At 29.4% G+C, this 15,934-nt stretch overlaps 1 protein-coding gene across 2 annotated transcripts in view; it reads right to left on the bottom strand.

Annotated features, from left to right (window-relative positions):
• uif (sushi, von Willebrand factor type A, EGF and pentraxin domain-containing protein uif) overlaps window positions 1–9,994 on the bottom strand; it is a 207,246-nt gene extending 197,252 nt beyond the window's left edge. For both annotated transcript variants that reach the window (XM_014432159.2, XM_014432158.2), the window contains exon 1: window positions 9,898–9,994. The gene's annotated coding sequence lies outside the window, so the exon portion shown is untranslated. The remainder of the gene's footprint in view (window positions 1–9,897) is intronic.
• Between the last annotated feature and the right edge of the window lie 5,940 nt (window positions 9,995–15,934).

The following is a 15,934-nucleotide window of genomic DNA, read 5'->3' as shown; positions in this document are numbered from 1 at the left end:
TCAAATAAGGATTTAGTTGAAACTGTGATTCTCTTATTTTTTATGGTTAACACATTTATTTTTAAAATTTGCTATTATACATTTCCAGTAGTGATCTTCTATTGCTCTAATTTGGGGTTAATTGATCGGATTGAACCACAACATGGTTCTATTACTGACTTTGTATTCCAAAAAATAAATAAAAAACAGGTTGGGAACAACTGCTATTTAATGTTTTTATCAAATGTCATGTAACTAAAGCTAGTTATCCTACAATAATTTAATATAATTAGGCAAATCAAGACTCTAAGAAGTGGGCTTACGTAAGTAAAACTAAATCATAATTCCAACGGGTTTATTCTCGATTAGTTGTGCGATGGAATAATTGCTGCTTAACAAGTATAATGTTATGTAACAGTAACCAATCATTTAATCTTATATTTTCTAAGAAACAAATTATTTTTAGTGCAACAAAGTATATGTGATTATCGTGATCTAGTAAAACGAATAACGTCAAAATGTTTAATTGTTTTAAGTATCTGTTTGTTTTCAGCGCAAAAGGAGTCAAATCCAAAAACATAGTCTAGAGACAAATATGATAAAAAAATTTGGGTTCTTATAGTCAGTTTTTTTTTTTCGTACTCTCCTATGGAAAAATATTGAGTAGCAGGTACAATTATACAAATATATACCATTAGAGCTCAAGCCTTCTTTTACCCTGAGGAATTCTATTGCAGGCGCAAATATGCACTTCAGTTATATGTTTTTGCTTATAACTTATCATTTCTTAAATCCATAATTACTATATTTTTATTATATATGTATTATTTTACATTCATATACCCCCTCCCTTTTTTAATTTTTTCACATATGCAACATTCAATGATGGGGAATACAATTCGTCATATGACGGTAACAAATATAAAATAATAAGTCATATTAGTAAATCACAATTTTATGTATTTGGTTATTTCATTTAATTTATATATCAGAAATGTATTTATTAAATTTATATTCACTTTTTTCTATAGGGTGGCAATAAGTATAAGAGTGTATCCGGTACTATTGCGAACCGTGAGGGATTCGGATGAGCCCCTGTGCGAGGAAGACACGGAGAGAAGCTTTTCGGAATATATAATTTCGTATCCGGCCCATTAACATTTCCCGAGGAGGAAGATGACCTCAGCCTGGAGGATCAGACAATGGAAGGGTGCCAGGCCAAAGGTGAGGGAAACTCGAAGAACAGTCGCTTGGACATTGGTAAGTCGTTCCAAACAGTTGAGCTTGCGTTGTGAGGGGGTTAATTGTCTCCAGGTCAGTGTTGGGCAATAACTAATTGCAATTACAATATAAAATACTTAATTCGAAACTACGGAAATGAAATTAAAAGTTTAATTAGTAATTTCAATACAACGGTCAAAAATTATAATTACTTATTGAACCAAAGTAATCCCAATTACTAATTGCAATAAAATGTAATTGTAATATGACAATTCCTGAGTTAATTGGGCTGGAGTCGAACTGAAGATGTTAAAAGTCGACTTCATTATAAAAAGAATCTTCATTTGCCATAAAATTGAAACCTATAAAATGCTTGTTTTAGAATGTTGTATATTCGATTTCCACCTGCCAGTCAATATTTGTTTAACAGTGGCTCCAAGAAATGAATCTTAACACTGCCACACTAATTTTATTCCGAATTACTCGAAATTTTAGGAAAAATTGTTGGACGATTCTTGTATAAATTGTATATTTTTCACATTCCATTCATGATGATGTTAGGGAACCAAAAAACTATTAGTCCATCCTTGTGTTATGTAGCCTTTACTAATTATTGCGAAACGCCATGTAACGATTATTTTTCATAAAAGAAATAATAAAAAGAGTAAAAAAGAATAATTTTGTGACCACACTATGAATCTTTGCTGATTAAGCATCTATTTATGCTTATGATAGCGAATTCGTGACTTGAAAACCAAGCATTTATAGTTGTCTATTTTTAAATGATTCATACGCAGCAGGATGTGTTCAACTTCGAAATAAAAATATTAAAAACTTTGATTTTTATTTTATTTTAGATTTTGAAAGTTATATAACTTCTTAATTCAGAAAGGATTAATTTAAAAATATTCAACAGCTAAATTAGACATGTGATTTATGAAGATTAAATTCTTTTCTCTCAACATTAGTCGATAAGGATCTATCACTTAAGTATTTATCGACAACTATTTAAGCCAGAAACACATCTGAAGCCTTAGTCATCGAAGGCACGGAAATTTTCGGAGTCAGGTGTATAATGCGGTGTTGCCGGACCTAACTAGCGGCCTGTCTGCGAGCATCTTACCAGTCGGAGGATCTTAACTACCTATAAGTAGTTATATCACTTGGGTAGTATACATGCAAGGATTACTTGCATATTATAATTAACATGAATCAATATATAATTTATTTTACATTTTATTGGATACAAATAAAAACATTCATATTCCGGAGTTCTTACATGTCATAACATTCATGATCGCGACAGAAAATTAACATATATTATTGATAAAACAGCGTACTGTTTGCTAATTTTATTCTTAGACAATTATCTATGAAAATAAATATTAATAATTTATCACTTTATCTGTCAACCAGTTTTAATAATAAAATTGAACATTTCTTTTGTAATTCCTTAGTATACAACTGTTTTATAGTTTCCATCACTAATTTTGAAATCCCTTTCTTGATAAATGAATGAAACCAATTCACATTCTAGCTTATACTGATAATGTCAAATTAACAAATATAACTAATAATTGAATGATATGCACAACCAGTCCCTAATTAATTTATCTATAATATTGTAGTCACAGATTAAATTTACATGGCTCTTTAACACACAATTCAGAAATTATGGTACGAAGAAAAAAATATGTATATTTTTAAATGTGTAATGGTAATTACACTTGTAGTAAAATTTATACCGAATAAAAGTTCTGGATCACTCAAAAATCTTGCATTTATTACTTTAGTTACACTAAAATGTTAAATATATGTATATTTTGTTACTTGATTTTAAACTGTCAAGTTTTTGAATGAAAAATTTTAAATGAATATTTTGGAATGTTAATAGTTAATCTAAATTCTAAAATTAATAATTTACTAAAAATAGAAACAATTTTGATTAATAGTAATAACTTAAATGAGTTGTTTATATCAGCAAAATTATTATTTATATCTTAATAACATTAGCTGATTCCAGATTGATAAAGAAAATAATGTATTTCAGATACTTTATGAAACCTTAGAATTTGGCAGAGTTTCAAATTTCTCTCTTTTTTTTTTTTCTTTTTTTAAGCAAATATGTTCTGTTTGAAGGTCTTGATGGCCAATGACTTCGAAAGTTCGCCTTACATGTGGCCAAGGTCATCTTCGGGAAGTAGCAGACTTAAATCTACTTCTTGGGCTAATAAGATTAAAGTATAAACGATAATAATTTGATGATTCATATAAATGTTGATATTAGAGCATAAGCCTTCAAATTGGGTGCAGGTATGCAGGTATAGATTTTTTATATAGAAGGTTTTGTGACTATGCGTTTTTTCCTTCAGGTATACTATTCCCCCAGGATTATATCAAAAAAATATATCAAAGAATGTGATATGGGAGGAGTTTCAAATAAGGCAGAATCAAATGAAGGCATTTTGTTTATAGTAGTTCTATATAAGTATAGATCTTCTTGGTTGTAGAAAGACTACTCTATTACTAATCGTGAGTATTGTGGAATAATCTTTTATTAATTCGAAAAAATATACTTTTTTAAATATTGAATCTAAATTATGTATATATTTGAATTATCTTGTTAGGGACTGGAAGTTTTATTAATAATAACCAAAGATATCGAAATGGTCCCAACACTTCTCGCTTATATCATTTATGTCTAAAGCTTCGGCCGATTCAATCACAATCTTAGTTTTAGTTAATTTTTAAAACAGACATATTTATAAAACATTGCATAAAACATTAACAACAACTATTATGCCCATGTCAATTTATCACAGTCAAACCTGTATTTGTTTATATAAAATTTAATAATAAATTATATTTTTTGCGATTTCTGTATTTTACGATCATTAACTTACCACAGCAATATTATTTAAGCTATCATACCTTGTTGTGATAAATTAATGAGTGATATTAGAGCATAATAATTCAAATCGGATGCACGTTTACAGGTCTTTTATTTTTTATATAAAACGTTTGGCGACTCAGCGTTTGTTCACATAAAAACTTTTCCAAACCATATGTGTCATATATCGGCAAGTGAGAAAAAATCAGCAATTTTTAATTTCACGTTTCATCGATATAACTAAAGAGATTTTAAAAAATAAAATAAAATACAAGAATCAAAAAATGAGCTATTGTGAATTGAAGCTATGATAATTTTATGTATGTTTCTATACCCAATATCAATAATCCACGCATTTATATATTTTTTTCAATTAAATTCCTCTTAGATATGAGTTGTGGAATATGGATAGATAATACATAACACTATTAAATATTACCTAGATATCTAATCAACATCTAGGCTTATTACAGATAATACTAAAGGCTGGGGAATATAGAGGCTGTTAAACTCGATTCTTCTTCTTCCTCGATAATCGATTAGCGACCATGCAAATAGGATTCAACCGGCCCCAGAGAATATCAGGATCCGCCTTTTGAGGTTATTGCCTTTTGGAATTGCTTGTAACTTTTTTTCTTCTTTCTTTATTATAAAATAAATCAATGAATTTATTTTAATACGTTACAATTCCAATTAATTTTATATTCAGAATGTAAATATTGTTTATCGATACGAATATATATTTATTTTGTTTTTACTTAACTTTAATTGTCTTCATTTGGTACATCAAGAATTTATTCAGTTTTATTATATCGATTTATAATTTTGTTTACACTTATTACAATTGTAATCATTTTTCTTTCATTTATTTTATTTGGTTAACATTATTATTTATTTTTTTTAAGTAGTATTGTTAGCATTTACATATCTCTTTATTTTTTCTTTCGTTGTTCTTTTCTTCTTTGCGTATGGTATGAATAAACACTTATAACGCTAATTAACAGTTTTGGCACTAAATTATCAGAAGAGAAAATAATTTCTTCTAAAAATAGGTAAATAAGATTTAAAAGTTCGTTTTACCTCATGATAATGCAAGAACAAAACAATTAATTAAATAACTAAAAAAAAAAAGTTAAAAATTTGAGTATGAGGTTGGCTGGTTTTGGAGTACGATCCCTCTTAAGACTTAATAAAAAAATATTAAAAGTTTCTTGTCTAAAGTCAATGTTAATTTAAGTTAATGTTAAGACCATAACAATGGTCTTGGGTTTCTTTAAAACAAATAAATTCTTATATAACGATAAGTCACGTCCTTGGTTTAAACTTAATTTCCTTCAAATAACTCGACTAATATATATATTACATTTTAATAACAAAACATTTTTAAATAACAAATAATTATACATAAATATACATTTAGAAACAATATTTACTTTATATATAAATGACTCATTTTCGTAATATCATCCTTTGTTATTTATTTAGAATATATTTCATTAATCGTTTTAATTGTGTACTCCTATTTTATTCATTTAGAATTCCTGATGTTAGGATATAAAAATACATATCTTTATTTTTTAATTAATTAGATAAATAAACCGAAGTAAAAGTAAAAATCACGTAACAAAAGCTAATGTTAGTTGTTACTTGGCTGAAGAAAAGCATACCTGGGTGTTTATCAAATTTTCTGTTCTATATTTATTTTTTCCTATTTTATTATGACTGTTTAAATAGTAATTTATGCTGACATGTGACGATAGAACATGACGTGGAATGTCATAACTCGCAGTGATAAGCATTAACAATCACATTGTTATGCTACTATCATAATAAAAAGTCAAAGGTTAAAATCAAACAATGAGAGAAGAAGTAAAATAGGAAGGCGGAGCGTGTCACGAAGTAAACTCTAAAAACCTAAGGTGATTTTAATGCTCGAGCGTGGATGATGGATGCTTTTGCTTCACGGGGTGTTAGCGTGGTTCCGGAGTAACTGTATCTTCAAGAAGGAAGTCTTAAGAATCGATATTTTATCACACCAAGTGTTGTAGATTCTATTTGTAAGTTTAAGTATAGTAATTATATAATATTTATAATTTTATTTGAAATTATACGTAACAATTATACATTATTCCCTTAAAGCTATTACTATTGGGGAACTTATGTTTTTGAAATTTATAAACTAAAATATTAAATCACATTTAATAGTCAGATTAGGACCCTATGGGTTTATAGGCCCTTTTTTGAGAAAAATGTCTTCGTGACATCGTGGTCGGTAATTCGTCTTCCTTGTGATCAGGAAAATACAAAAAAGTGAAATTATTTTTTCGGCGATTTATCTAGCAATCTAAAAGTAGCATTTTTGAAGTTGATTACTTGATAGCCTTGACAAAGAGAAGTGTAGCTTTGGGAGATGGTATTGAAAACGTTCAATGCGTACGGTGTTCAAGAATGTGATAAAAGGAAGAAGAGATGTGATAATAAAAATTATAAGTCTTATTCTGGAAAGGAAATTCCATTGGAATAATGCAAGAAATGTAACTCTTACCATTAATTAAGAGACTGATTACTAGTGTTTCAAAAATAAAGAGGTTCAAGAAAGCATAATTGACAATTTTATTTAATATAGTAGCTAAATTTTGTTTATAAGTCTATTTATTTATCATTGAATTTATATTTTTGGTTATTAGCATATAAAGTATGCTTTGTGAATAGTAGTAGAATAAGGAACAACGGAGTTGCTGTTGACAATTAATGTTCAAATATAAAAAAAAAAAAACTTTAGAAAGCTCTCATATTCCGTACCTCTCAAATACAAATTAAATATCTGAAAAATACGATCTGTGTTATGTGGCCTGTTTCTAGCCATCTCCTTAATCATAAATAAATCTTTCGAAATGACAATAATCCTTAAAGAATGTTGTACTAAAAAATAACCCCATGAAAAAAAAAAACCAAGTTGTATTGTAACATTTTCAAATACTGATATTACTCTAAACCAAAAAAAAAATAATTGTAATAAAAATAATATATATTTAAGTTTCGAGCAATTTCAATCCCATTTTATTATATTCAACTAATTTCAAAATATAAAAAAAAAAAATAAATAAAATAAAACTAGTCTATAAAGCTCAAGAAGTTTAGTAGTTTTCAATTTTAGAATGACATTCAGAGATTGACTAAATCTAATTATGGATCTTCGATCATGCGTCTGGAGTTAAAGAAATATGCAAATGAATGAATTCATTAAATAATTGAATTTAATTAACATTTGAATGGCGTGTGTTTATAAATTTAATATAAATATAATTTTATCTTCAAAGTAAAAAATACTTAATTATCGTACATTTTTAAAAATAAAACTGATGAGATTAGAAAATTAAATTAAGAAAAACATATTTTACAGAGTGATAAATAATAAAAAGTGTAAAGTTAAAAAAATAAAATGTAAAGTAAAAAAAATGTATTTCGAATGGTGTCCACTGTATAAGATTAAATCTTAAAAGGTGTTTGGAGACTTTAATGCCAGCAATGACATAAGGGATATATTGTACAGATTCGGAATTGAAGCAATTTACAATGAAAAATTAGAAATAACCCAGTTATATTGTATTATCTGTGTTCATTATTTTTTTTATAGTTTTTTTAAGCATTAATTTAGTAGGTTTTTAAAATTGTTTTTTAAATTTATCAAAGGTTTCTTAGTTAGGGTAATGGAATGCCGTAACGCTAAATTGTATATTATGATCATTATAACAACGTTTTCATAAGATATTAGCTCAATATTTATATTTGAATTTAATTATATAAATTCAAAAAAGTTAAAATTTAAATATAGGAATTTTTTTCAAAACCCATAATTAATATATCCATTGATGCTCTGCCTTCTTGTGAAGGAAACGATGAATGAAATTAAAAATCAAAGTTTACTATATCTACCAAGCGTATATCTCAATCAAACCACATAATGTCAGAGATTTTAATGCCTTCATTTTACGAAAGAACCATTAAAAAAAGTTTTAATTATATTTTATTTTTCATTAATTTATGACTGATATGGGATAGCTAATGTCGTAAAAACTACATAATTAAAGTAATTATTAATTTAATTAATTTGTCGATAGTTTTTTTTGGAAATACGTTTAATTCATTGGCTTTAAAAAAATATACATTCTGAAACTTATTGCATCCACGAAATATCTGGATCGCACAGAATATACAAGATTTTACACAAAAATGTTTGTCTTTAAAAATTTTTTCTAAACTATGACATTCTAATAGTAGCTATACTCATATTGGTTTGGTTGTTGTATAAACACAGTATTTATATTTACAATAAAAGTAATATTTTAAACAAAAATGCAGTTAGTCAACTAAATAATATTTATTTTTAAAACAAATTTCTGAGGTATATTCTTGATTTTTCACGCCGCTCGAAATGTCATTACAGCTCCAGAGATTCTGGAAGTTTAATACATGGCTCAGTCTAATGAGAATTTCTTACAAACAGTTTAATCAGTCTTGCACGACCATTTTCAATAGTTCAAATGTATTGTCACCTTTACAAAGGATATAGAGGTTTAACAATTTCAGTTCTGGCCTGTTAAACAAAAGGGAAATTGTATCTTATGACATCACAGTGCTATAAGATAAATAAAAGATCGAATCGATGAAGCAGAAGTAAAAAATTATCAAGTGCCTTCAATAGTTTATTAAAAATGTATAGTTTATTAAATATAAGTAAAAAAAAAATAAATAAAATCAAAAATAATAATATTGTTCTGTTTATTGAGAATTTATTAAGAATTCACTCGCTCAATAAAATCGAAAGAAGGACAATAGGGATCCTAGATATTAGTAAATTTTGTTGAAAGATATAGAACATTTTCAAAATTTACAGTGTTTTCTAGTTTATATAAATTTGAAGTATTCATATAAAATCAATTCCAATATTTTGTATTTAATCTGTATCATTAATGATTGTGCAGACATAAGTAAAAGCTAAAGTCTGTCATCATAATTTGTTTCATTCGACAATTTTAAATACAAAATTATTTATATTTATTTTTGCATATTCTAAAATGAGTTTGAGATATCCTGTTATTTTCAAATGGTAAAGATGGTGAGAGTTCTTGTATCGGAAATTCAGGTCGTAGGTAGAGCAAGAAACCGAATTCATACTTTAATTTACGCTTTGTCTATTGCCTAAGGAGATAGAGATATAATACTTATGATAAAATAACTTAACCTTATGTATGGATACGAGAAATGGATTATGCGTTCAGTGGGTCAAGTGCTTTGTTGAGGTTATCCTTCCTTATTGTCAAATCAAAAGACATGAGAAGAGTACTACTAGAGTATTGGAAGTATTTCTAAGATTGTTCAAATTGCGAAAATTAATAACTAATTAAATTAATAAAAACCTTTCGTAGTCATGCCTACATTTGCCATTAAGTATTAGTGAATGCACACATATAAAAATATAGAATGTTTAGATTAGAACAACCTGGTTTTATGAGAAGTAACTAAAGTTCAAGGTGATTACAGAGAAGAATGAACTTTGCTCTTTCTCAGTTAGTGAGACAGAAAAGTCTTCTGCTCATTGTGTTGTAATGATCAGATTCAAATTTATAATGAAGGTACAAAATTAGCCCTTTTTAGAATTTAGTTAATAATTATCTAAAGACCTTACTGCTTTAGGAACGAGAACATGGCTTTCTATAACGATTGAGTCACTAAGAATGTCTGTATCTGATTATATAGTGTTTAGATGCTCGGAAAACTTTCTATGATTTGACTGTATGACGTACCTAATAGTTATAGTTAGAATCCTCTAAGTAGAAGCATAAGTCCAGAGGAGATTCCTTGGAAGTCGAGACACAGACACTGCACGATACCCGCAGAGGGTGAAGACTGAGCCGTGGATCCCCCACCCTGTTCCACATTCCTCCACCACCACTGACTCACATCGCGCCTCTGGCTACTTTCACGGCGTCGAATACAACCGTTATGAAATATTTGTTTAAAACAAAATATATATGTAAAATAATTAATTATATAAAACGTTGTTAGCCGATAGCTGAGAGAAACTTTTCGGTGGATTGTGTCAGTTTTCGTGGGAATCAAGAATTTCGCAACTTACATTCTTCGCATGCACAAGTGAAAGAGACAGAAAGATATGTACAGTTCATGTAACAGGAAGCATTGAAATATTTAAATTGAGTATTTTATTGTAACTGGTTATTTAAACTGTGACAGATTATTTAATTGAGGTAATCGAAAAAAAAACTTACAATCCTCTCCGCCAGATTCCATCAAAAACCCTGATACTGCTATCTACGTTTGGTCGACCCATAGGGTGCATACCTAGATTAGTATTGATCATATTTCTACTGATTTGTTCGGTATCCATCACAACTTAATATACTCATTTCATTCGCTACGATGTTATTAAAACCAATTATATTTACAGAATATAGTTCAGGCGGTGTTAATCGCCACAAATACTCGTATCCTTTCTGCTGAGGTAAGTTATGTCGAGAACTAAGTAGGTTTAGGGGACCCAGCCTAGATAACTGGATGGAATCACCTACTGGCACCGCAAATTTTCACATTGCGCTGCAATTTTTTTTTTATTTCAAGTCATGATTTAAAATTTTTAATTCTATTAAACATGTAGTAACACGCAAGTTCAAACGCAACCAAAACTGTACATTAAACAATTTTTAGCTTGAGACACGCGCCAAATCTAGCATTTATTGGTAATTTTATTGATATCATTCTGATTGATTCATGATATCAATGTTCATTATATCGAGATTCATTGTATCGAAGGTTTTCTTAGTTAATTCATGGAGTACTTATAGAAGTTCGTTATATCGAGTGAGTTGTAACCAGGTTCGTTATATCAAGGGATTCGTTATAACCAGGTCAGTTGTTATAACGTGGGTGTTGTTACAACGATGGAGTCAACATATCGAGGGCCATTGAATCAAGGGATTTGCTATATCAAACTCGTAATAACGAGGGAATCATTATATTATTTCGCGGGAGTTTTTGTATTCCGGGATTCATTATTTTGAATTTCGATATAACGAGAGAGTTCTGATATTGAGGTACAATATGAAGAGAAGATTGATGTGTCAAAGGATTTGTAGTAGCCATTTATATTCTTTGGTCGATTTTGTAAACTTTTGTTAAAATCATGAAAGAATTTCATAATTACAACAGTAGAAATATTTTCTCAGGTTGAAATCAATTTTTTGAAAATAAGATTAATGGTATAGATGTATAATCTACCATTGACAAACCAACGATTTTAGAAAAATTTAAATTTGACATGAATTCATAGAAGATAGTGGAGACGAAAAATAGATATAAATAAACTGAATTTGTAAATATTTTCGTATTTCCACAATAGTCAGTTTTTACCTTCACTTACCTATAAATGAAATTAATGAATATCCAACCAAAGTAGAGTGATGGTGGAATTTATGATGCGCCCAGTGCACCTAGCAGTTATAAGCATTTTTTGAATAAGAATGAATTCAATTGACTTCAATAATCATTACATTTCTTCGAGTTATTTGAAATTATTATTTTGTTTATTTTTTTATGCATAGAATAGAAAAAAAAGTAGTAAAATATTTTAGGCATTTACAATAATGTTAACAAGGTTGAGAATAGAATTTCACAGTATACAATCTTATACTAGAGTTAATTTTAAATCTAAAGGTCAGGAAAGTTCTTGAATTCATTAAAACTCAAAAATCACAAATGTTTATCATATGTACCTTTGTACATTTGATGTATCTTTTTTAGCCCTGACTAAGCCCTGCAACGTGGAGCGAAACGTTGGCTCAATAAAATAGTATAATTATCTACTATTTGAGTTTTTTTTTTACCGCACCCGGACCGTATTCCATTCATCTATTCACACGATCAATCAATAATCTTCCAGTAAATATTAAGGCGTCTCTACCTACCCATTTGCCAAACAATGGCAAATTCGCGCATGCTCAAGCGTGTTGATTCGTTATTTATACTGACTGGTACAAATTGACATGAATTTGTGGCCGACCCGTTGTTGGTTTTGGGCAAAATCACGTTTGTGCTCAACGTTGTGATTCGAATTATCAACAGATAAACATTTGTGATTTTTGAGTTTTAATGAATTCAAGAACTTTCCTGACCTTTAGATTTAAAATTAACTCTAGTATAAGATTGTAAACTGTGAAATTCTATCGATTTGATATAACAAAATTGTTTCAAATTCCGTTAATTAACTGTATAAATTTATTTTTGATTTGAAATAGCAATAATATACATCTATAGACATTATATGTATGTCTAGATAATTAAATTAACAAGTTTCTGATAAAAATTCAAGAACAAAGGTTGAATTTACTGGTTATATAGTTTTATTTATATAAATTATTATAAATCACCTATTTCGGTGATATTTACGTTTTTTTTCATTTCGCCTGTCTTTATTGTGTACATTTCTATAATGTAAATGAAATGTAATATCCAACAAAACACACAAGCGTGTGGATATCGACGTCTCTTGTTTCCTTTGTTTACCAAACATTTATACAAGTCTTGGATATGCGGCAAGTGGAAAAGATGTAAATCGAGCATTAGAAAGAGGGTTTATCTGTTAAATGAAAAAAAAAACACGACTTTTCAACATTATTTTATTTTTTATTTTGAGCGAGTAAATTCAGATATGACACTATACAAATTAATTTCTTCACGTAAATTACTTTCCATACCTATTAACATAAGGTTACGTATACAAATTTATCCACCGTGTGCCTATTTCAAAATATAATTTAATGGGTTCGGGTAAATCGGTTACATAAGGAACATTTAGGTCATCATGGGTGATTTTATTTGTAACAAAGTAAGAAGCATTGAGGATTTTGGATTGTAAGGATTGGATACGAGAGGAATTCGAAGGTTTAGTAGAGCCCCAAAGCTCAACTCCGTATATCCAGATGGGCCTTATTATTGTCATGTAGATCAGTCTTTTGTAACGACTTGAAAGTTTAGACCGTTTGTCAAGTAAGTGCTGTAACAGTCGAATTCTACGTGCAGTTTCTTGTCTTTTCAGTCTTGTGTGAGGATTCCAGGTCAGTTGTTTGTCAAGGTGTAATCGAAGATAAAGATCTGTTTTACAGGGGTAAGCGCCATATTATTAAAGTATACTGTAGGGCAGTCGGCAGGTTTAAGACGAAGAGTAAAGGTGATTTGATGGGATTTATTTGTATCCTCCAATATATATGCAGTCAAAGGGTTATTATTAACTGTGAGCACACATGCATCATCAGCAAACGTGGTAAGGATAGTGTTGTATAGAAGATGGGACCTAGGATACCAACTACCTTGAGGAACACCAGCCGATTGAAAATAAAGGGATGAATAGGAACCATTATGGTTTACTTAAAATAATCTATCAGTAAGAAAGGAACGGATGATGAGAAAGTATGTAGCAGGTAGGAATTCACGGAGTTTGTAAAGCATTTCCAGGTGCCAGACTCGATCAAAAGCCTGCTCTATATTGAAAAAGACAGTACATTCCGCGCTTCAAAGAAGTAAACCGTGCACTACACGATGACATTGCTTATTAGTGGAGTGGGATGTTCGGAATCCGAACTGGTGATCTGGGATTATAATTAAAGTTGTAAACTTCAATAGATACATTTAAAAAAAAAATAGTTTCCTTACTTTGTGATTACGTTTTTTGAAAGATTTACTACCTTCCTGCTACGTGCAGACAATAAAACGCTCACAAACACATCCTTCAGCCGCATGGGATTTCATTAAAAATTCAATTTTTTAATAATGCAAATCCTGTTGTTTTTTTTAAAGAAAATGTTTGAAGTATTATTTAACAGTTATGCACAAAAAGCAGTGTAGCGCCGTTTTTGATAGTACGTTGTTATGGCAAGTTGTAGGCAACTTTTTGACTTGAAGAAATAATTTAAAAAATATCATGCTCTAAACCTGGATTCTACAACTCATCTTGACTCAAATAATACATTCAACAATTGAAATGAAGTATCTTTAGCTTCAAATTTGTTTTCTTTTTCTTTCCAGCACACAACGTGGCGGTCAGCTACGGTTCTGCCAAAGGTATTTTCCTTCACTAAACATTACAAAACTGCGAACCATAGCCTAACTTCAAACCGTAATCATAAAAAACTTCAAAAATCAGTTAAAAACGTTTTGTATATTTCTTCAAATGTACGGGAACAGTTTAATAAATGATCACCCTTTTATTTGGCCAACATTAACCTTTTAGTTAACCTAAACGATAAATAAATGTAAATGTAAACGATAAATAAACATTTAGTTTATTTAATTGAAGGTCCATGCAAAGTGACAGGTGTCATCTATCAAAGGTACAAGGTGTTTATTTTATCAGGATTCAGTGATGAAGGCCGCCAAGCCTTCTGGTGATTCATCAAATCCACAAACACTTTAGGAAGTAAAACACTACCGGAGCATATGTACGAGATTAGAAAATGTTACCAATCATAGATATACAACAGATGCCATATAGAGACAACAGGTAATTCTCCGAAACAATTTGAGAAGTTACATATGGTCACTAGAGGATTAAATGGAGGGTATTTAATAGAAGCTTTAGTGGTCGTTTAAATACTTAATAACTGCTTCTGGTGACAAAGGGGGGTATGGACTTCCCTCAAATTACAAATTACATTTACTAATTTGTAAAAAAAAATAAATTTAAATGAATATATTTTATTTGTATCCTCCTATCCTGTCTTCAGGTCAATACTAAAACAAAATTGAGGGTAATTCATTTATTTTTTATCTTGAAGGTAATAATTTAATTTATTTTAAAATATGTTTTTCTAAAATTGTATTCCGTTTTTAATTACTAAAAGAAAAAAATCAAATAAGTTATGTGTTACCTATTTAGATAGAATCAGGTATCAATCCTTCCATGACAAAGTTCCTAACCACCCAAAACCACATGCTTTTAACATTGCTTGCTCTGTAATTCCTGATAGTCCTCCTAGTCGCCGAAAAGAAGATGACCATAGAGACCTTTTTGTTTTTGGTGTTCTACTAGTGAGTAGGTTCACCACAAGATTGTAATATTCACATTACATGTACTAGTTGTATTTTTTTTTGTCAATACGGTATGACGGTTGCCATGGTGAAATAAAAACACTGGCTAGATCTGTGTAGACAAGAGGTGTTACGGTTGTCATGGTGAAAAACAAAACACGAGCGATATGTTTGAGACGAGTGGGTTTTGTTTTTGTGAAGGCGACAGTTCGATTCTGGGAACTCGTATGTTCAGACGAGTGAGTTTTGGTTTTGTGAAGGTGACAGTTTTTGATTCTGGGAACTCGTATGTTCAGACGAGTGAGTTTTGGTTTTGTGAAGGTGACAGTTTCATTTTGGAACACGTTACGATTGTTCAATGTGAAGTGTTAATAGTTTAAAGGCCCTCTGTCTTTATGGTTTGGACCGGAATATCACCATGTGAGAAATGTTTTGTTTTTCAAAATTATGGTGTTTACTTCAATAGACGATCATTGACAATAGAAGTGGAGGACTACGTGGGGTTTGAACTAAATTTTATTTTGTTTTCATTTTATATTCACTTTTATACTCTTTTGAATAATAATGTAAATAAAGTTATTAAGGCTAAGGTTAAGTCAATCTATAAGTTTTAATTGTTTTATTAATTGATAAGAATTTTTTTTTTCCTTTTTCATTCTCTGTATATATATTTTTTTCTTATTATTTAAGTTTTGTACATATAGTTCTGCTGTTCTTTCTCTGCTTTCAACTTGTTAATTTACT

Source organism: Halyomorpha halys, unplaced genomic scaffold, assembly GCF_000696795.3.
Source record: "Halyomorpha halys isolate HHAL.00 unplaced genomic scaffold, Hhal_1.1 Scaffold1034.1, whole genome shotgun sequence".
In the NCBI taxonomy this organism is placed as follows: domain Eukaryota; kingdom Metazoa; phylum Arthropoda; class Insecta; order Hemiptera; family Pentatomidae; genus Halyomorpha; species Halyomorpha halys.
This window is presented reverse-complemented; position numbering and strand designations above follow the sequence as displayed.